This window comes from Triticum aestivum, chromosome 3D (assembly GCF_018294505.1).
Source record: "Triticum aestivum cultivar Chinese Spring chromosome 3D, IWGSC CS RefSeq v2.1, whole genome shotgun sequence".
Lineage (NCBI taxonomy): Eukaryota > Viridiplantae > Streptophyta > Magnoliopsida > Poales > Poaceae > Triticum > Triticum aestivum.
The window spans coordinates 375,959,520-375,981,763 of record NC_057802.1 but is presented as its reverse complement, the minus strand read 5'-3'; the positions used below and the strand labels follow the sequence as shown (position 1 = coordinate 375,981,763).

The window sequence follows — 22,244 nt, the reverse complement described above, 5'->3', positions numbered from 1 at the left end:
ACATCTCGCTTCCTACTTCTTTTTTGCGGGGTACCTCGCTTCCTAGTGACCAATGTCTTGGCTGATCGTCCTAAGAATGCTTATATATGAATAAAGCTCTCTCATTTACCCGCAAAAAAGATTAAGCCATATTAACCGGAAAGGAGGGAGTATGGACTAGCACTACTTGTTGGTGTGTCCCGTCAACTCGCAGAACGAGGAGAAGCTTGCAGGAAAAGGTGAAGCTCGTTTACGCCTTTTGACTAATGCAACGTACCTCGCCCAGGCGGTGGACATGCATCAGTTCATTCGGTGTCAGATTGCCAGAGGCATACACTGTAGTACCGAACATGCGGAGTACCATCATTGTTCGACTTCACGAAGAGGCGGAGAGCCAAGCGCAAGGTTTAGTAGTACGAGTAGTACTACTACTAGAACCGCATGGTGGAGCCATCGTACTCTTATTTTTCTTAATCTTTGATAAAGTACACATTTATTCCGGAGAAGGGCGGAAAACGGTAGCCCAACATGTAATGATGATATCGATCAACCATGCTCGAATATATCTTGGCCTCCGTGCGAGCCCATCTGTGTGTTCTCGCTTCTCGTCTCTCTCAAGGAACGGCGGGTTGGCCATTTTGCCGTCAATTGAGATCGGTTTGCTCACACTCCGGTCCCACATGTCAGTGATATGCCAAGACGAGGTCTGTTGACCGACTGGCCATGCGCATACTTGGTTTTGCACCTTCATACTACTCCTCCCTCCGTCACAGTTTACAGGGCGCGCTTCCTTATGATGCATTTCTCTCAACGCATTTCCACCACCAGAGAGACTTTATACGCGTTTGGTTTAATGCTCAATTAATTAGGGCGTGATAACCGCAATTTTCTCTCGATGTAGTACTACGGAGTGGAGTAAGTGCATGCATGTGTCTACCCGGGGTGGAAGCACTGCATGCATGTGTGTACGCATTATTTCCTCTAGTAATAGACGATGTGCTATAACTACCAATGCTATTTTTCAGGCCGATCGCTAGTCGCCTTGGTCCCAGAGATTTTCTCTTTTTCTAAAGCTCGCTCTAGAAACAATGACGGATGGAGTAGTATGAGCGGATTCAAAGAAGAGCGTATTGATGGTTGCTTCTTCCGAGCAACTTACAGTGGGAAAGGTGGGGCTTATGATTTGACTGCTCATTAGTCACGATTAATGCGGCGCAACGACCGGTCTGAGTCTCCCATGCGGCTGTGCACTACCCCCTCGGTTCTTAAATATACTCCGGAGTATTTGTCTTTCTAGAGATTTCAACGAGTGACTACTCAAATATTTGTCTTTTTAGAGATTCAAATGGACTACTACATACGGTTGTATATAGACATATTTTAGAGTGTAGATCCACTCATTTTGCTCTGTATGTAGTCACTTGTTGAAATCTCTAGAAAGACAAATATTTAGGAACGGAGGGAGTACACATACGAAGCAAAATGAGTGAATCTACACTCTAAAATGTGCCCATTTTAAATTTGTAAAAAGACAAATATTGTTGATGATAGTTGCGACGACAAAAAAGAAGCATATTCCTTGTCTTAAGGGAAGATAACAACACGGTTGTGTTTGTCTAAAATGGTGTGAGGACGAGATTGCAATATGGAAAGTACGCCGAATGAGCTATGTTTTGTGCAAAGAACTATGGAAGATCCACATGCAGCGACGTGGGAAGACGGGCAGTGGAGCAAGGCCGGAGGGGATACCTGGAGGTCGTCGGGATGTAACTAGGTGAGCGGCGGCAGGCGGAATCAGCCCATACTGCGGCAGCGAGCAGGTGGCGTAGGCCCTACCGCGCCGGAGCTTGGTCAGAGAGAACGGCGTGTACCGCAGATCGGGACGTGCTGCCTCGGCGCCGTCGAACGGAGAAATGATGCACGTCCTCCCTTTCCGCCGGTGGACGGGATGCGGCCGGATCAGTGACCAACGGTGAGAGAGAGAGGCCACCGCAGCCTTGTGTGAGATACTCTGAAAAGAGACAAACCAGGCAGGCAGGCTCCATTGTATATAGTGGAGCGGACTACCTTTTTCTCCATAAAAATCGGTTTATATTCTGTGTACGTGCCATTGAGCGATATAACTTTATTTAAAAATAACGTGCCAACGCATCAAGTCGAACTTTGTTTCGTGCACGCGTGGTACACGACCTCCGTAGGTAAACAACCGCTACACGCGTTCAAATTAGCACGTGGGCTGCCATTTCGTACAGAGATGAGCTCCACCGTGTACCCGCGCGGGTGTGGCTGGGCACGAAGCGTCAGTACGTGCACGGTGCACCTATTCTCTTCTTGTATACGTACACCACCTACATGGGGTTGTGTGAGAGAGATACAAACGTAGAGATATATAGTGTGTGGGTTCGTGAGAGTTTTTTTAGGGGGGGTCAATCAAAAAATGTAACATATGCAATGTGTGTGAAATAGAGTCCTGGATATCATATATATAGAGGGGGCGATCCACGAGAAGAGAGTGGAGGTATCGTCGACTTGAGGTGTCCATAGAATCGAAGAGAGGGATGATGTGTGTGTGTGTGCGCGCGCGGTCGATAAAGAGTGCCATCGAATTTGTGTGTGCCCACGTCAAAGATATAGAGTGGATGGCCTACTAGAACGAGTGAGGGGACATGTGCGGTTTGTCTCTGTGGCATGGATACCTACCTACGACGCTCGACTATCGGTGTGTGGTGGGGGGGGAGGCCTAATTAACTATAGAGGTACAATGGCTGGTATATGTGTGGAGGAGGAGAGAGGCCTACCTCATGTATTAAGGGAGATCGATCGGCATCCATGCATATGTGCAGGAGAGGAATAAGGTTGGGAGAGAGACATAGCTAGAGTGTTGGAGGGGGTGGTAGTGGAGTTGCTTCGAACAAATGGTGGGATAGGATTGCTAGACAACCGGAGGGCACGCCTGCAATATCAATAAGAGAGGGGATGGCTGCCTGTCTGTGCACGTGCGTGTGAGAGACGGGTCAGGAGGCATGCACAAATGATGGGGGGCGATATGGATGTGGTAAGCAGATATAACTACATAGGAAGATCAATCGTCCTTTGTCAGAGAAAGGAGAGACATAACTTGTGAGGTACGTCGATCGATGGGGGGATAGTTAAAGTCGACCTAGGTATATGTTGGGAGATCGGTCGGTATACATGCATGTGTGTGTTAGAAGCAAATGAGGCACGTGGAGAAGGATAGAGAGAGAGGGATGCATCTAGGAGGTGGTGCGAGAGTCATACTATATCGAGGGGGAGAAGTGAGCGAGTACGAGATCGATGAAAAGAGTGGTGGGAGTGAGGCATGGATGGTGATAAGAGAAGAGGGGAAGCTTGTGTTTTGTGCTAGGCACACCTGGCTAGAGAGGCATATCGATCGATGTGTGCCGTAAAGAAGGAGCTGGGGGGCCTACACACACCGTGGGTGAACGACCTAAAGTGAAAAGACGAATTTGCGCGATGGAGCTAGAGAATTCTGAGGGAGGGTTAGAGGGATGCAGGCGTCTGCATGCACGAGAGAAAGTTAGCACTAGCTAGCTACAAAGATAAGAGGATTGTGTGGGTGTAAAAGACGAATAGAGATCATACTTCATTATAAAAAGTGAATTCGGATATTTGAAGAATTTATCATAGTTTTTTAAACCGACGCATGTGTGAATATATATAACGGTGATACACATGGTGTGGTTATGAACATGTTATACTACATATAATATATCTTATCTCTACTCTTATGAAAAACGGAGTTGTTGATGATGGTGCCATCCTGCAATATAGGCCATCCGATTTATATCTGACGGATAGGAAGGAAACTATGGCAATTTTGAAAAAAGATACCCACACCCCTCTCCATATTTGCAAATTAGGCCTCCCCTTGATGATGTTGATGTTCTATGGAACGCATGGGCATCTTGCTAGTACTACGTATAACATATAGAACATTGATCATAATTTGGGCTAATGTGTGGCTTTTGCAGCTCAGGTCTAAATACTTGTCATAATGTAGGGGGCGGGGCACTATACTATGTGTGATAAACACGGTGTACACATATGGAACATGGTTTAGATTATGAATATATAGTTAGTACATCAAATGTAGTATTATTTGGAATCAACATCAAGTGTATTCAAAAAATAGAATACGAGTTCATGTAGTACACATAGTTCATATCTATCTCTATAGTAATCATGTGGTGTGTAATTAAGGTAATACACGAATGATGGTTGAAGTTGGCAACAATCATGATTGTAGATTTGTTATTGAAATAGAGAAACGAATTCAAATTCTGTTCGAATTGCAGCGGTAGTATAGACATTTGGAATGCACTAAAATGTTGGTATGAGTAGGTTACATGCATTATACAGCAAGTGAAAAAATTTAATTGGACATAACATGGATTCATACTACCGAATAGCATTTAATTGCACTAAATTGTTGGTATGAGTAGCTTTAAATAGCATTTTTATAGCAAAACGGGGCAAGACTCTCTCTTTGTGTGGTGTGAATAGTTTTATTTTTTTCGTTTTCTTTTTGGTTGAGGGAAGTGCGGATTGATTTGGTATGTACAAGTACAATATTACACGTTAGGCTTGTCCCTAAAATTCAACCCGCGCCTTGTTATATCCCAAAAATTCAGATATCGTGCTCCCAAAACTGGCGCCTTCACAACCCGCGCCTTGCTATCCCGAAATTACAACGCGCGTGAAAACTCCCTCTAGCTGCCAAATCCCGACACGCGAAATCCCCCTTCTAACCCTGAGCCGAAAGGGCTGCTAGTTCAAATCGGTGCGGGGTACTTTTGTAACACACCCTACATTTTGGACAAGCGCGTCCCTAAGTCATGGTTCACCCCCTCCCATCGCCTCCTTTTTGCCATTCGAAATCCCAGGCCGACATAACCTCTCCGCTCCAGCCGCGAAACCCCACCCTCCTCCGTGCGCCACCTCACCGCTGCCCAGCCGGAGCCTCTTCCCCGACGACGTCGTCCACCGCAACAACTCGACGTCCCTCGTCCACCTCCCCGGATGAGGATCCGTCGTCCATCTCGTCGTCCCGCCGGTTCAGCCGCCCCTTCCTCCACCTCCAATGAGCTGCTCCGACGATTGCCTCGTCTATCGTGGCTACTCCATCCCCACAGCGCCGCCTTAACCTGCTCCACCAGAACTGCAACATCCTCACCGACTCCTCGGACGAAGCCGAGGCCTACTCGGCGGCACCAAAGAGGTTGTACACTCATCGCATCGCACCTTCTCCTTAGCTCGACCTCCCGGCGCCGACGGTGCTCCATCCCGCACCCCCATGGAGCGGCTACCTTGAAGCCGGCGCCGCGGGCGACATCTCCACGGCGGCTCTCCCCCAGTGCGAGGCCCATTCGGTGTCGGCGTCCATACCAGCCGAATCTGCTGCTGCTGCTCCGGCTCTCGCTCGCTCGCCCGCGATGCTGCTGCTGCTCCGGCTCTCGCTCGCACTGCTGCTGCTTCGGCTCTCGCTCCCTCGCCCAGCTGCTGCTGCTCCGGCTCTCGCTCGCTCGCGCTGCTACTGCTGCTCTCCCCCTCGCTACCATTGACGGGGACGGGGGCTCGCCGGAGAGGTACCCCACTATCTATCTTAGGGTTCAGGGTGGGGGCGGGGGGCCTATAGGGCTGGCTGGGGCAGCGGCGGACCGGCGGTGGGGAGTTTTTTTGGGGCGGCGAGGCGGCGCTGGGGCCGGCGGTTCGGCCGGTGGTGGCTGGCGGCTCAGGGGGTGCAGGTTGAAGATGAGCTGCAGGCCCTCCCTAAACTACATGTCAAGTGCCTCTCTGCTACCATTGCGTTCAGTTTCGATAGTAACATTCTGATTCCAAATTAATGTTCGAACTTGAGTTCTAAATTAGTTATGGGGCACATATCGAGGAAGCAATGAATAGTATCTCTGTCTAATACCTGGTTCACCTAGGGTATGCCTATGTTGTTCATCTTGGGTGGGAAACAAATAGTAAAGAAATCATCATCTGTGTTTTTATTAAATAAAGCAATCATCAGCCTGCTATCATTATTTTTGGATCCATCCACTGGTTGTTACCATCACTCTAAATTTCTGCATGCTCTCCTTACATAATCTCACCATATTTTTTTTCGTATGCATGTCAGATATTGTACACAGTCATGCTGAACATGTAGAGAAAAAGAGAAAAATTTTGCGCGGCAATACAATGTCATGCAGACATCGCTCCATGGTGGGTTCAATGGCAAACCCTCCCCACTGCTCTCCAGATTGTAATCCAGAGGAAGCTATCTGTTCTGAGGCAGATTCAGACGCCGCTGGCCACTCCTATTTACCCCCCAAGGTGTTTGCTCTACCTTGGCATGATGATGTTAGTCATATCATGCATATGTTGCCTTGTAGTGCCTACATTTGAAATCATATATGTCATCTGCTTAGTTTAGACATGTTCTGTAATGCCACCTGTTTAGTTTCTATATCATATATGGGAATTGTGCAGTCTCATGTCTTTTAGCCAGCCATAATATACGTGAAATGTGAAATGCCATCCTGTTTAACCAGGCATCATATATTTGAATGATATCTTGCCCATCCTTTCCTTCATTACATTTCCATTTGTCAACAATGTTTGTACATTAAACTACTCTTCCTGTGAATCAGCCATTTGGGTGGGAGATTGAAAAATCTGGAGTGAAAACAAGGCCTTCTGAGCAGATAGTGCTACCTGTCGGAGCAGATCTCTTGTTGGGTCCCGATAGCTCCTCAGAGATGGATTCAGAGACAGATGACCAGTCCTATTCCCCCACCGAGGTGTATGCTCTAACTTGGCATTGGTTATACTGCTCATATGATGCAAATGGTGTCTTGCATTGCATAGATTAGACATCATATACACAATATTCAACACCATGTTCTTAGTTCAGACATCATATCTAATGCCCTTTGTTTAGCATATAAATCACATACGTGAATTAAATGATGCGATCCTGATTACTTAGATAACATGTAGGTGAATTATGTCATGCGATCCTGTTTAGTTATTCATCATATCTTTGAATTATGTTATGCTATGCTATCCAGTTTAGATAGACATCATATATGTGAAATTATGTCATGCTATCCGTTTTAGTTAAACAATATACATGTCAACTATTTCATGCCCTCTTTTTCCACACTATCTATTGCATCTGTCTCTCATACAATGTCTGTACATTCAACTATATTTCCTATTTATCAGCCATTTGAATTGGAGCGGGTGATGCCAGCATCTAGCGGACTAAAAACACGGTCTTCAAATAAAACAATGCTACCTCTTGGTGGAGATAGCACCCCGGTTGTACATGCACGAGAACCAGCCCTACCACACATAACCCAAACTCTCGCAGATTGTACCCCTACTGCGATGGACAGAGAACCAGCTTCACCCAATCTAACCCCAACCCCAGCAGATAGTAACCCAGTTCCTGTTGACACAGCACCATCTCCACCACAGAGCTCCCAAACAAGAGCAGTTAGTAAGGGAGCTCCAGTGCCCAAAGGGCCAGTACTACCACGGCGAACCCCAACTCCACCAGTTAGTACGCCTATTCCTGTGGAGGAAGCACAACCAGCTAGTCGTAGTTTAGCATCTATCGCATTTGATGTTGTTAAATCGTATGTGCGTATCTTCCCATCTTGGAAATATTATACTGAAGATGAAGGAAAATGCCAGTTGCAGGTGTTTGTCCAGGAATTATGTGTAAGTAATGTTATTCATGGCAATTACTTTGCTTTGTCCCATACATCCTACCTCCATGATGGTTATAATACAACAAATTTTCCCATTTTTCTCTATAGAGAAGGACCGATTTGGAAACTCAGGATGAGGTAACTTGTGCTAATACCTCTGCTATCTTCAAGAATGCTTGGTGGCAGTATCGGAATTACCTGAAGAAAACGTACTTCACCGGCAAAGAAACTCATCAAATTCCCTTACGTTCTCTTGAGACACATTTACTGGACGATGACTGGGAACGCCTTGTTCTGTACTAGTCCCGAACCAAGAATGTGGTAAGGTCTATGAGCTCATTTTCTATTTTTAAGTACTATATTCTTGCGTCTTACTGTACTCTGTTCATGTAGAACAAGTGCCTAAACCTGAAGAACAAATGTTCTAATTTAAGATTCCATTGCTATCATAGTTCAAAAAAGCGCTAGGCGTTAATTGTGCGTTTTGCCACCGCCTTGCGCTTTACTGACCAAAGCGCATGCTTATGCGGAGTTATGCACAGATTAAGCGTAGTTATGCGCAATGCGTTTCGCCAACGCCTAGAGCCTAGGCGCGCTTAAGCGCTCGCTTAGGCGCGCCTTTTTAAACTATGATTGCTATCGTGCATACTGCTTTGCTCTTGTATCACTGTATTTACTCATACAAACTTATTTTTAAATTGAAGGATCCAATTGAAACTTCAATGGCACAGCAGGTATGTTCACGCATGTTTCTTTAACAGGCTTGCTCTTATCAATAGCTCTGTTGATTTCAATTTCAATTGTGTATACAGTTGACTTCTCATATCATGCACATTACTAGCATCACAACAGAGCCAATAGTGTTGTTGTACATGTAGACCTGTGGTACCCATCTGAAATCTTGTTGTGCCATGTAGTTTCCCACGCTTTGTATTCTTTCACTGCCGCTTTGTCTTGAACTGATATGATTTGAACCGTGTCTCTATTTTGATTTGGCAAGACAATGCAGTGACCATAGGACATAGATATATGTTTGTTTGATGCATTTATTATGTACTAGTACTTAGCAATAGAAGACTTGGTAGTTTAATCCTGTCCACCTTACTAATGAACTGGTTCACCGAAATGAGTTTCATATACTAGTACATGCTAAACTGTTATGTGTCTGCTTGATTCTTATTTTAGAATGCTGACAGAATATTGGGGAAGAGTGCCTTATTAAGAAATGGTAAAGGAAGTAATGCAGATAAGGTTCAGGATAGTGACACATCCTTGTTGGTCTCCAACAAAGCTGATAAAACAGCTAAGGAAGACTATCTCGAAGACAGTGAGACAACCCCAAAGTCCTGTCTTGGTTTAGTGTTGGAGTTACTGGCCACTACCGCTTGCACAAGCTATTCAAACTCACTATCTGAATCAGTTCGGTTTCTTGAGTCTCAACTATAAGCTGAAAGACATCGATCAGCTGTGCTGCAAAAAGAAGCGGAAGGAGTGCGGAAGTCCCTGGAGCATTCAGATGCATACTTTCTGGTGCAACAGCAAGCGTTGGAGGATTTTAGCGCCAAACAGGACAAAGCTAATAAACTTGCTAAGCTTATTGCCAGCATGGTGGATACCACGTTTCTTGAGCTCTTATGAAGTTGTTTCAGTTATGCTCTTGTTTTGCTGCCGCGTTTATATGCACTGGTGGCCAATTTTGACGACCAGTGTATGTAATATGCTGCTTTGTTCCCTATATTTGCACTGGTGGCGAACTTTGATGCCCAGTGGATGTAATATGTGTAATAGCGGTAATAGGCTAGCGTTAATTGCTTGCTTATTTATTTCCTTATTGTCTTGTTTAGTTGTTTGCTTGTAGTCACTGCAGTTCTTTTTCTGTGTTTTTCTAATAATCATGGCAACACACAGACTGTTGTAACCATGGGCCTCCTGCGGGCCGTATGATCCATGGGCCTTCTACGGGTCGTTCGATCCATGGGCCTTTTACGGGCCGTAGGATCCATGGGCCTTCTACGGGGCGTATCATCATTTCGCCAATCATGGGCCGTACTATTCGTGGACAATAACGGGCCATTTATTGGCCGTATTTGATAACTCTATGAAAACAGCCCAACGGGTTTTTTTCGACATGAAAACGGCCCAACGTATTAACGGGCCGCAAACGGGCCGACTGTAACCACGGGCTGAATTTGGCCCACAAGCAGAAAATGACAGTAACGGGCCGTAAGTAATCGAATGCTGGAAATGAGCCCAAGATTAAATGGGCCCTGAGAAGGCCGAAAGATATCATGGGCTGGAAACGGCCCAACGGAATAATAGGCCGTTAATGGGTATAAAGTGATACAATGTTCATTACGGGCCAGTTTTACCACGGGCCGTTAAGGGGCCGAGGGTTACTAAGGCCATCATATGGGCCGAAAGACGTCATGGGCCATACATGGGCCGGAAGTTAAAACAGGCTGGAATTATATTGGACGGCCCAGATGACGCTACTGGGCCTAATTCGGATAGGCCGTAAACGGGCCCTGGGATAGCGGGCTGTAAATGGGCTATATGCGAACATGCCATTAACAGGCTTGCTGTGGGACGGCCCGCCACCTTTTGACCAAGTCAAATGGGCCGGCCTTTTCACAAGAATGGGCCTCTGTTGGGCCGTGCCACGTCTCGACGTATCATAGGTGCTTTGTGTCCAATGAGTGGATGACATCTGTCCCAACGGTGAGCCGACACGTGTTTCCTCCAGCCAATGATGATTTTACAAGTGGAAAATCCCCATTGGTCGGGGCTGTTAACGGGTTATTGGATCCAAAACCCGACCCGATAGCTTAACGGCGTTCCGTTACGGTGGATGCCACGTGTCGGTCACCCTTGACGAAAGCACTTCTGTGACACGCGATTTATCGTCATGGAAGTGGACACTTCCGTGATGATAATTTTGGTAATGTCATGGAACACTTCTACGACAGCACATGTATGACTATCTTGATTCTGTCATAAATTTGTCATGGATGTACATGCATGACAAAAAACGCGACCTACTGTGACAAACACGTATCATCACGGAAGTGTATTTTTTGTAGTGTGGGGTCCCTCGAACGAGCTGACTGGGCTCCAGACGTGTGTCCAGAACATGATAGACAGGAAAATCAAGCGTGTCAACGTGATCCAGGTCATGCTCATTCGTCGGGTCCTTCCGTGCCAATGTCGGACCTGCTATCTGTGGGAGTTCGATCCGGCCAAGCACCAGACGCTACTAGAGCTTTTTGGCACGATGCACGAAGACATCTGGAAAGTGCTCTTCAAGGCCGGCGAGACGCCACCGCCCATGACCGAGGATCGCGGGCTCAGCTTAAAACTCCAGGCTAATTCGGTAAGTTCTTTCATGCTTTCTAGGTATACCCTTTACCAGCATATTTTGAGGAAAAAGCCTAAGCCTTCCTATCCATGCTAGCTGGAGGGATTAACTGTCCGGCTCCGCTGCCCGAAGACCCAGAATTCCCATTACTGACGAAAATGCTGTTTCCAACACCTTCTGAGGTGTCGGAGAAGACGGCCAAGAAAGCGGCCAAAGGGGCCCGGAGGGTCCCTCGCCGAAAAGGCGCTTCAGACGTGATGTTCGAAGAAGAGACTCGCTCTTCATCCGCCGAAGATGAGGACGAGGAGGAGGAAGAGGAAGATGACTCCCCGCCCGAGGTGGGGAGGAAGAAGAGAGCGGCCTCCACGAATTTGGAGGCGAAGGCGCCCAAGAGGGGGAAAGGCTCCCTCACGGATAACTCCACGTGGGATGTCGATAGCAGTCCGGAGCGACCTCCCCGGACCAAGCCTCGGGCCGCATCGTAAGTATCAAAATCTTTATGCACGCCCAAACGTCTGGACTTTCAGCCTTGTAATATTGATATGTTTGAATTATGTTACTGCAGTCCGGCCTGGGACAGTTCGCCGCGATCCTCATCTGAAGGTTCGCTGGACCCAAAGGAGAGGGCCAGCATGTCACCGCCGCCTGCTTACTCTCCGTCGGCCAAGGGTGATGACAAGGAGGTGTCCCAAAGGACCTCCTTAGACCGGGGGAGAGTTCCGGAGGTCGTCAGGGTGGCGCCCCAGGACGACTTCCGGGCCGCCGGGCATATGGGGAAAAAATCCCCTATGGAGGCGGATGATGCGGGTCGAGTTCTATTCGACCCTTAGCCGGATTCTATTCCGGAGACCTATACGGCTCCGGAGTCCGGTGAATGGCCTTCCCCGAAAAGAGGGTGTGTGCCGCCGGTGACCTCTGTCCAACCAGAGGCGCCGGATCATCTACTGGAAGCGCTGCGAGGCGCCTCCATCGTGGATGAGCATCGTGCCCATATGGGTACGGTGATCGAAAAGGTTCAGTCCGCCAAAAACGGACTGACCGAAGCCTGCGCTAGCCTTCTAACAGGCTTTGAGGTGAGTAATGTAATTGTAGGAAGAATATCACAGTGTAGACAGTAGCCCCTGATGCTCTGTTCGGTGTTCGGAAAAACGAACAGAGGATCAAAAATAATTTTCGCAGGAGTCTAACATAAGGTATCTATGTGAATAATCAGGCATCACTGCAGGCTGCTACCGCCCATACTGCAGAGGTCTCCGGACTGAAGCAGAAGCTGGAGCGGGCCGAGGGAGAGCTCGGCCTTATGAAGAAGCAGCTGGAGGATAGCCAAGGTATGCAGTAACCTGCGGGTATATTTAAGAAGAATAAATGGTTCAAGCTGACTAAAGTGTCATGAACTTTACTAGGGCCACGACCGAGGTGGCGGCCCTCAAAAAGGCATTAGCCGGGGCCGAAGAAAAAGCGGCCAAGGAACGTGCCGCACGCGAGAAGCACGAGGCCAGGGTCAGCAAGATTCAGCAAAAGCTCCAGGACGCCGTCAAGAAGTACGAGTCCTTGGAGCGTGATGCTAAGACACAAGAGTCCGAACTTGCTAAGGCCCGCCAGATCGCGCAAGATGCCCGAGCCGAAGCTCAGAGCGCCCTCCAGGAAATCCAGGCGGCCAAGAAGATTGCGGCGGGTAAGGCTTTCACTATGCAAGGCAAGTATGCAAAGGAAGCGGTCCTTGTACTTACCCGAACTTGTGTTTTCCAGGGGCGTTTACAGATCTGCCGTGCAGCATATCAGATGCTGCCGAGTTCTATCGGGCCGAAGAAGGGATGTCTACGGAGAAGTTGTTCTGGTCCCAATATCTTGGACCCGAACATCCGGTGCCCTTTAGCGACCAGTTGAAACAGCTGGTCGAGCTGCACAAGTCGGCCGAGTTAGTCATGAAGGACCTGATACTCCGGCTGTGGCCTGTCGAGCCCGTGCCCAACAACTACTTTGGGCTTGTGAAGCGGCTTGTGAATGCCTTCCCACGGCTTGAAGTCGTGAAGCAGTCGTCTGCATTGAGGGTGCATGGATGGCCTTCGCGCGCGTCAAGACGCACTGGGCGAAGATGGACGCCAAGAAGTTGATGATCGAGGGGCCGCCTGAGGGAAAGGAGCATCGTCGACCCGACCTGTATTTTGACGGTGTCCTGGAGGGATCCCGCCTTGTGGCGGAGCAATGTGCGAAGGACGTGATATTCCCATGAAAACATTCGGGTTGTCCTATAATGTGAAACAAGATCGATATGTAATATGATGCTTGTGTTTAAATTTTACCTCCTGTGCGACCGTTTATTAAAATCTAAGGGTTGACCAGTCGTCGGCTTCTACCCCCACGTAGATAGTACGGGGGTGTTCGGGATAAATCTAAACACTCTTTGCTCCACATTCTGGTCCTTAAAGGAGGTGTTTAGCGCAACGAACAAGGCAATCATACTATACGGCCTTTATCACCCTCACTTAGCCATAGAAGTTTGACAATGAAAATTTTGGCGAAGCCCCTAGTGTTCGGAAAGCCGAACTAGGGGCGCTATGCACGCCTAATCGGAGAAGAAACCGATTCCTCGCGTAAAGCGGAAAAAGTATCTAAGGACTTGGGACCTCTCGAACAGCTGACCAGCTCTTGCCTCATCATGACAGTCAGTTTTCGGCTTTCTCTACTGAGGTGCTCGTCCGGAAGAACCGGGACACAATCGCATTAGTTCTCCCTTTACTACCCTAGCCGATATAGCGGAACGTAAGGTAGTAAGCACAGGAGCCGGGCAACCCAACTATTGACCAAAGACATGATTCGGAGCCGATGCATATAATGCTATAAGTTCGGGGTGCCGAACTGTACTTTTAAGAAGTGTTCGGACTTTGGTTGCTGTAATGCGGGGCGTGATGAAGCCGCTGGCGCATTAATACGTACCAGAGTGCACGTGTGCAATGAGTAATAAATACAAAGGTAAAAAAGGGAAAAATAAGTAATAAGCTGACGCTACCCTTTATTTCTAATGCGGTTAATAAGTCGAGGCGTACTTGTACGTGTAATACGATAAGCAAGAAAGGCTATTTAACATGCCAAGACCAAGTGCGAGCTGCGTGCGGGTATGTAAAACAGGTATAGCAATCGTTAACAGAGGCCACCTGGGGATTCCCTTGTACGCCAAAGCTCCTTGCCTCCTTGGTGTATCCGACAAACGGGTTGTCAGAAAAAACCTCAAAAAGGGAGAAAGAACCTGAAGTGAAAAAGAAAAAAACGATGGTACACGAATCCTAGGGTTGGTCGAGCCGCAGTGTGGATCGCGTCTGTACCCATGGGATTCTGGGCGCGTAGTCATCTACGCGTGGTACGAATGCCACTCCCTCTTCGGGGTTGGGACGGAGGCTGAATTGCTAGTTGAGCTTCTGACAAGCCGATATGTCCTGTTGTAGTGTAGTCCGGGCCCTCTTAACGATGTCTAGGGGCTCGGCAGCCGGATTATAGTTCTGCTTGAGAAGGTCGCTCTGTACCTCTGCTGCTAGGGTGGCTGTGTGCTCCTCTGTACGGAGGAAGCGTTTCGTGTTTCCGTGGACTGTTATGACGCCGCGTGGACCGGGCATCTTGAGCTTGAGATAAGCGTAGTGTGGCACCGCGTTGAATCTAGCAAATGCGGTTCGTCCGAGCAGTGCGTGGTAGCCGCTGCGGAAGGGGACGATATCGAAGATAAGCTCTTCGCTTCGGAAGTTGTCTGGGGAACCGAAGGCCACCTCCAGCGTAATTGAGCCCGTACAACGGGCCTCTATGCCTGGTATGACTCATTTAAAGGTTGTCTTTATGGGCTTGATTCCTGCGGGACTAATGCCCATTTTGCGCATTGTATCCTGATACAACAGGTTGAGGCTGCTACCACCGTCCATTAGGACTCGAGTCAGGTGAAATCCGTCGATGATTGGGTCGAGGACCAGTGCGGCCGAACCGCCATGATAGATGCTAGTCGGATGATCTTGATGATGAAAGGTAATCGGGAATGACGACCACGGATTGAATTTTGGAACGACTGGCTCTACCGCATGGACGTCCTTGAGTGCGCGCTCCCTTTTGGGGATGTCTGTAGCATATATCATGTTCACCGTTTTGACTTGAGGGGGCGGGGTTTCTTCTTCCCCCCAATGTTCGCTGCCGGGGCTCTTCGTCGTCGTCCTCGCTTTGCGATCCCATTTCCTTGCTCTCGGCATTTGACTTGCTGGCTTGCCTGAAAACCCGGCAATCTCTGCTTGTATGATTGGCTTGTTTGTCTGGGGTGCCATGTATCTGGCACGGACGATCGAGTATGCGGTCCAAGCTGGATGGTCCCTCATTGTTCCTTTTATAAGGCTTCTTCCGCTGGCTGGACTTGGAGCCACTGAATCCGGCGTGAACTGCAGTGTCATCGGTGTTATTGCAATTACTTCGGCGTTTTTTTCTATTGCACCGGAGCTTGCCGGTGCTGTTTTTGGCCTCGGAGGGGCCTGCCTCGTTGGCTGTGTTTTTACTACGAGCCAGCCAAGTATCCTCACCCGCGCAAAAGAGGGTCATGAGTGCCGTGAGGGCTGCCATGGATTTCGGCTTTTCTTGGCCGAGGTGGCGGGCGAGCCATTCGTCACGGATGCTGTGTTTGAAGGCCGCTAGGGCTTCGGCATCCGGACAGTCAACGATCTGGTTCTTTTTGGTTAGGAACCTAGTCCAGAATTTTCTGGCTGAACCTCTAGGTTGTTGAACTATATGACTTAAGTCATCGGCGTCTGGTGGCCGGACATAAGTACCTTGGAAGTTGTCAAGAAAAGCTTCTTCCAAGTCCTCCCAGTTGCCGATGGAATTTTCAGGCAGACTATTTAACCAGTGTCTAGATGGTCCTTTTAGTTTTAGTGGGAGGTATTTGATGGCGTGGAGATCGTCTCCTCGGGCCATATGGATGTGGAGAATAAAATCCTCGATCTGTACTACGGGATCGGTTGTTTCGTCGTATGATTCAATATTGACGGGCTTGAACCCCTCGGGGAATTCATGATCCAGTACTTCATCTATGAAGCAAAGAGGGTATGTGGCGCCTCTATATCGGGCCGCGTCGCGGCGCACTTCCGATGAAGTCCGCCTGCGGTTATCGGCCCGGGCATGACTAGGTTTGTCACGTCCGAATAGGTGGCCGTTGTCGCGAGTCGAAAAGCGTCCTCGTGATCCGTCGATTGATCTGGTGTCTCCTGCTCTACTGTCCAGGTCCTGCCAAAGGTCGTATGTGTAGTCCCAAGCTGTTTTGTCTCTGTTTTTATGAGGCGGTGGGGCGGGCTGCTGTTCGGCCTGGGTTGCCGTTTTATCCCGACCGCTGGGTGGTCGGTCCGCCGCACTATCCCGACCACGTGGTGGTCATTCCGCATTGCGCGAGGGAGGTATGGGCTCGGGCGCCTCCTCATCAAACTGAGGTAGCAGTCTACACTTCGGGTAACTCTTGGCTGGATGCTTGAGGCCATATTCTTCGGCTGCCAGGACATCGGTCCATCTGTCAATGAGTAGGTCTTGATCAGCTTGAAGCTGCTGCTGCTTCTTCTTCAGGCTTCTTGCAGTGGCTATTAGCTGGCGCTTGAAGCACTCCCGCTCGAGGGGTGCCTCAGGCACGATGAAATCCTCGTTGCCGAGGCTCTCCTCATCCTCGGAGAGTGGACGATAACTATCGTCATCCGGTTCTTTGGGCATGGCCTGTTTATCAGGGTTAACTTGCCCGTTGTCTTGTTCCTCCTGTTCGGATGTTGCTCCAATAGGGTCTTCATTGTTTTCGGCGTCGTCCAGAGTACTACTTTCTCCTGTGCCAGTGTTGCTATCTTTTGAGCGACGTGACTTAGAACGGCGTTTAGGGCGCTGGCGCTTGGAGTGTGTCTCAGGAGGTTTATTCGCAACTGGATCTTCTTTGTCATCGTTGCTAGCTTTTTTAGGTGTGTCAACCATGTACACATCGTACGAAGAGGTGGCCGTCCAACGTCCAGTGAATGGCGGGTCTTGGCCTTGCTCCTTCTCGGCATCGTCGTCCATACCGTTGATGTCTTCGGAGCCATAATCAAGCACGTCGGTTAAGTCCTCGACAATGACTATGAAGTGGGTGGCGGGTGGGAAGCGAAATTCTCCATCATCAGCCTCTAGTTCGAACCGGACATAGATCGGCTATGAGTCCCCCACCAAGGACAGGTTTTTTAATGAATTTAGCACATCGCCCAAGGACGAGTGTTGGAAGACGTCTGTGGCGCTGAACTCGAAGTTCGATGACCGATCCAGCTCGGTGTCCGCAGGCATACACGGTTCGGAATTTACAGCCGGAAACGAGTCCGGAATTCCGTTGACGCAGATATTGCCAGGTGCTGAGTCTGTGTGCGGCTCCAACGCCGTGGATTCTGTGGCTTCGGATGGCGCGATCTGCTCCGGATCTAAGGCCGTAGCAGTTACAGGAACCATCTCCTGAATATGGTCCGATGATAGATTTAAGTCATGCTCATCGGAGCGAGGGGGAGCGATCGCTGCAGTCTCAAATTCATTGAAGATCAAGTCTCCACGGATTTCCGCGACGTAGTTAAAGCTTCCAAATCTGACCTGGTGGCCAGGGGCGTAGCTATCGATCTGCTCCAGATGGCCAAGCGAGTTAGCCCACAGTACGAAGCCGCCGAATACGAAAATCTATCCGGGGAGGAAGGTTTCTCCTTGGACAGCGTCACTATAGACGATATAAGGGGCCATCGAACCTTTCGTCGACGGCATAATGGAACACTCAATGAAAGCACCAATGTCGGTGTCAAAACCGGCGGATCTCGGGTAGGGGGTCCCGAATTGTGCGTCTAAGGTCGATGGTTACAGGAGACAGAGGACACGATGTTTACCTAGGTTCGGGCCCTCTCTATGGAGGTAATACCCTACTTCCTGCTTGATTGATCTTGATGAATATGAGTATTACGAGAGTTGATCTACCACGAGATCGTAATGGCTAAACCCTAGAAGCCTAGCCAGTATGACTATGGTAATGAGTATATCCTTTCCGGACTACACCCTCCGGTTTATATAGACACCGGGGGGATCTAGGGTTACATAGAGTCGGTTACATAGAAAGGAATCTTCATAGTTGATCGCCAAGCTTGCCTTCCACGCCAAGGAGAGTCCTATCCGGATACGGGTACAGTCTTCGGCCTTCATGTCTTCACAACCCATCAGTCCGGCCCATGGATAACAGGCCGGACGCCCGAGGACCCCTTAGTCCAGGACTCCCTCAGTAGCCACGTCTTCTCCCCCGGGTTCCATGCATATAGGGTCCCCCAGTGGGTTATCTCGACCCGAACCTGCATGCCGCCCGTTTCTGTTCTCGGCCCCAAAAGGATCAAAAATGGAATCTGCTTTCTCTTTACCTTTCTCGTCCCAACCTCTCTCCGTTGGCCTCACCCTCTAGTTGTTTTGGTTGTTTTCCATCAGCTTCGACCTGAGGTCTTGCTCTCGCCTAGCTTCTAGGTTATCTCTCAGATCCTTCCCATGAGCCCGGTCAGCCCTATACCTATCTCTGTTTGGGCTTGAAACCTCGCCTTGGAGCTGCCTAGATCGATCGCGAGTGCGACCTTCTCCAGTACATGAAAACCCAGCATTCAGATTCCTCTTTGTTGGCATATCCCTAACTCTTGGGTGATCATTGTATCTGTTGGGGGTCTCACCAGTGTGAGAACTCCCCCTACTGTTCAGACTACTAGCTGCTCCACTCCTTGATCCATCCTTGCCCGAATTATTCTGTCCTGGGAGGCTCTTAGCCAACCCCCCCACTACATAGAGGAGTCCACCGGAGGATCACACTCCCCTTCAACATGGACCAGCCTCCCACAATCAAAACAGAAGTGTGGAACCTTCTCATAGTGGAAATCAAACCATGTCTTCTCCTTATCTTCTCTCTTTGTCCTCAAATAAAATCCTCTAACCAAAGGCTCATAAACAGAGATTTTTGCTCTCACCCTCAAGTGCTGTTCTCTGGCTAATCGTTCTTTGTCAACATCAACCCAAACAATCTCACCTAGCCAATTTCCAAGAGCTCTACCAAATGCTTCAGTCCTTCTGTCAGGTGGCAGATCCGTAACCCTCACCCATACGTCAATCTTGTCAAAAATCATCTCTGAAGGCCTCTTGTCACCCTCATAATCCTTCATCACCAGAACACTGAAGTCAAATTGCCACGGTCCATTATGCAGCACATGTCTCCAGTCTCCCTCTGAGCCGAACTGGACTTCAAAAATATTTGGACCGATCTCTGCAAACTTAGCCTCCTTGTGTAAACCCCAAGCCCTAGGCATAGCTTTTTCCATAGCAGACATCTTCATCGGCCGGGGTGAGCACACCTTACCTATCGCGGACCAGCGATGAGATTTACGGACAGCAGGATTTGGATCATCGAAGATAAAGCCCTCCACTTCCTTGTCCATAAGCACCATGCCGCCCAACCTTGCCGAAAGGCTTGCCGCCGGATCTGGCGTCTTGCTCTCTGCCGGGGACTTGCCAGATCCCCCGCTAGCTGATCCCCCATCCTTCTTTGTCAGTGGTGTAGCCACCGGCGCCGAAGGGGTAGATGGTGTTTTCTTCGCCACGGCCGCACCCTTTCCTCCTGCCTCCCCCGCCATTAGCGCCGCTACAGAGCGGAGGTACGCAGTCTCGCCGGCCTAGGTCCAGGTGAGCGTCGTCGCCGCCCTAAACCTCGCCGGATTCCTACCACCCAGATGCAGAAAACCCTAACCCTAGCGCAGGAACACGTTCGCCTCGCGATCACCTCCTGCCGCCTTAGAGTTTCGTGACCCGGTGGACCCCTCGCGTCCATGTATTTCGCGAACTGTGGAGAGTGGGTGAAACATTACTATACAATATGAAATAAGTAGTAAACAGTTCCCCTAAAAAAAGAAAACCGATGGAACATTATGAAATACTTAAAAAAAGTAAGCACATGCAACAAGTTTAGGGCTACACTAGATGGACAACCAAGTTTATAGCATTGGGCATTGCAAAAACAAGTTTGCACCACATGCTATGTTGCAAACATACGAAGCCCCAACAAGTGGGAGCAACTAGTATAGAATCTGAGTCTATGGTGCAAAAATAGAAAAAATGGATCTGTACCATTGGATGGAAGATTGATGGCCCAGATTCGGGTGGGGCGTTGTGTGCGCAAAAGTTACAAAAAAGACCGTCCACAAAAGCGAATTTTGTCCCAAGGCCCCTTCTCGTTCGTACCCAAATCCCGTGGCCTGAGGCAGCGCATGAACAGATTTTTCCAGAGGGCGGCGACGGCGGCGGCGGCGGCCCAGATCCCCTTCTCGAAGCTAGTCGAATACTCCCTCCCCCGGATCTCTCAATGGTTCCTTGCCGTTGTGTGGCTGGCGACCCAGTTTGAGGCGGACCAGATCGGAGTTCGTCAGCCGCCAACCTCCGCCCCACATTGTTCTCGTCGCAGCCTCCCTTCTGAAGGTCTGATAGCTCTAGGTTCGTCGCCTCCTCTCCCTTTCCCTCTCTCTAGTTCAATTCTTTTGTTCATGTCGAATTTTCTCAGTGAATGATGTATTTTAATAACTTCAATTTGATGGTGTATTGGTACTGTTATAGGTGTTTGGTACTCTAGTTTGGAAGATTTGATGGTGTATTGCTACGGTTCTAGACTGTGGATCGCTCAAGAATATGCCTATAATATTTTTTAATTTTCCTATAATATGTTAGTTAATGGCTATGCCTAATTATTGTGAATCATCAATTAGCATTACAGTTCGCACAAACATGCCATTAGTGATGAATATACTCTATTGTCGTTCTCATTTATGCTTTTAGCTAATCCTTGAAATTGTAATATGTTGATCATAGGTCTATGCATGCTCGTGCAAGCTTTAACCTCGCGTGAAACTGGAGCCTATGTTCCTATTTTCTGAAGGTACCAAGATTTACTTTGTGCATGCCCAATATGTTTGTAACCATGTCCAAGTCCTTATGATATGGGTAAAGTCAAATTTATAATTGTAACACTCTCTAACCTTCACCACTATGAAACTTTTATGGGCTAGTTTTTATGCAAGCAGCTAAGGTCCATTCAGTGGTATAAACATGAGTGTTTGTTAGTTGTCAGAATTCTTTTTGAATTAGAACATATGCGTGTTATGCTGATCTCTCGCCAAAAATGAATTTCAATGTTGTTAATTTTGTAACATAATCTGTAATGGAATAATGAATATGCGGCAACAAATATTTGTACTGTCTCTGTTAGACATCTCCTACTATTTCGTAGCTGTTTCTAACTGAAACCTATTTATTTCGTGTTCTTAGCTAGGTAGATTGAACTGATAGACGTATAAGAGTCCATGGAGGTTGTCATCTCTGACAGCAGATGAAGCTCGATTACCAGGAAGCACTAAAACAGGAGGCAAACTGATAGATCTTTCTCTCATGTACTATCAAGATGCTTGTTGGGCAGTGATAATTTCAGTCCTTAACACTTGGTCCTGCCGGCCATGTACTAAAAATGATCTATGTATATGTCTCTTGTGTTACGTTCTCATGTACTCAAATACTATTTCGGTCCTTAAGTTGCTCATGCACTCGGATACTTCCATTTTGACATGTATATGTATCTGGGATGGCTTAGTTCTCCCTTGTGCTGAAATATTTGTGATACATATAGACGCTTTTTAGTAACCAAGCTATCCAATTCTCTTGAAAAATTAGTGATGTCTCAAAGGACAAAATAGACACTTAAATGTGTATGAATTTCATGAAGTAAATATTTATAAATATTTTATATCAAACTAAGAGGAGATGGGCATCAACGCCGTGTATAGCTGAAAATGCTCGTATTTCATGAAGTTTCGAGGTCTATACTGCAAATGTGTTGTTTCATATGTAACTATTGACAAGGGGTTTTCTGTGAAACGTACATGAAGTGGTTCAGATCCCTCCACCTAAATCTGTACCATTCATCTTCAATCCAGTGGTCCAGGATGGTTTTTCTATTTTTGCACTGGATGCTCAGATTCTATTGTAGTCCAGCCCCCAACAAGTAGCCAGCGTGTATATAACTTTGATCATATTTTTCATTGAAATTTTTTTGGCAACATCATCCTTGTTGCAAAAATCATTCCGCAACATCATGTATG

General features: G+C 48.1%; 1 long non-coding RNA gene across 1 annotated transcript; it reads left to right on the top strand.

Moving 5' to 3' along the window:
- Positions 1-20,326: 20,326 nt before the first annotated feature.
- LOC123074694 (uncharacterized) lies at positions 20,327-21,753 on the top strand. The gene is made up of 3 exons (XR_006436036.1): positions 20,327-20,589; positions 20,962-21,028; positions 21,418-21,753. It is a non-coding gene; the product is annotated as an uncharacterized lncRNA (long non-coding RNA).
- Positions 21,754-22,244: the final 491 nt, after the last annotated feature.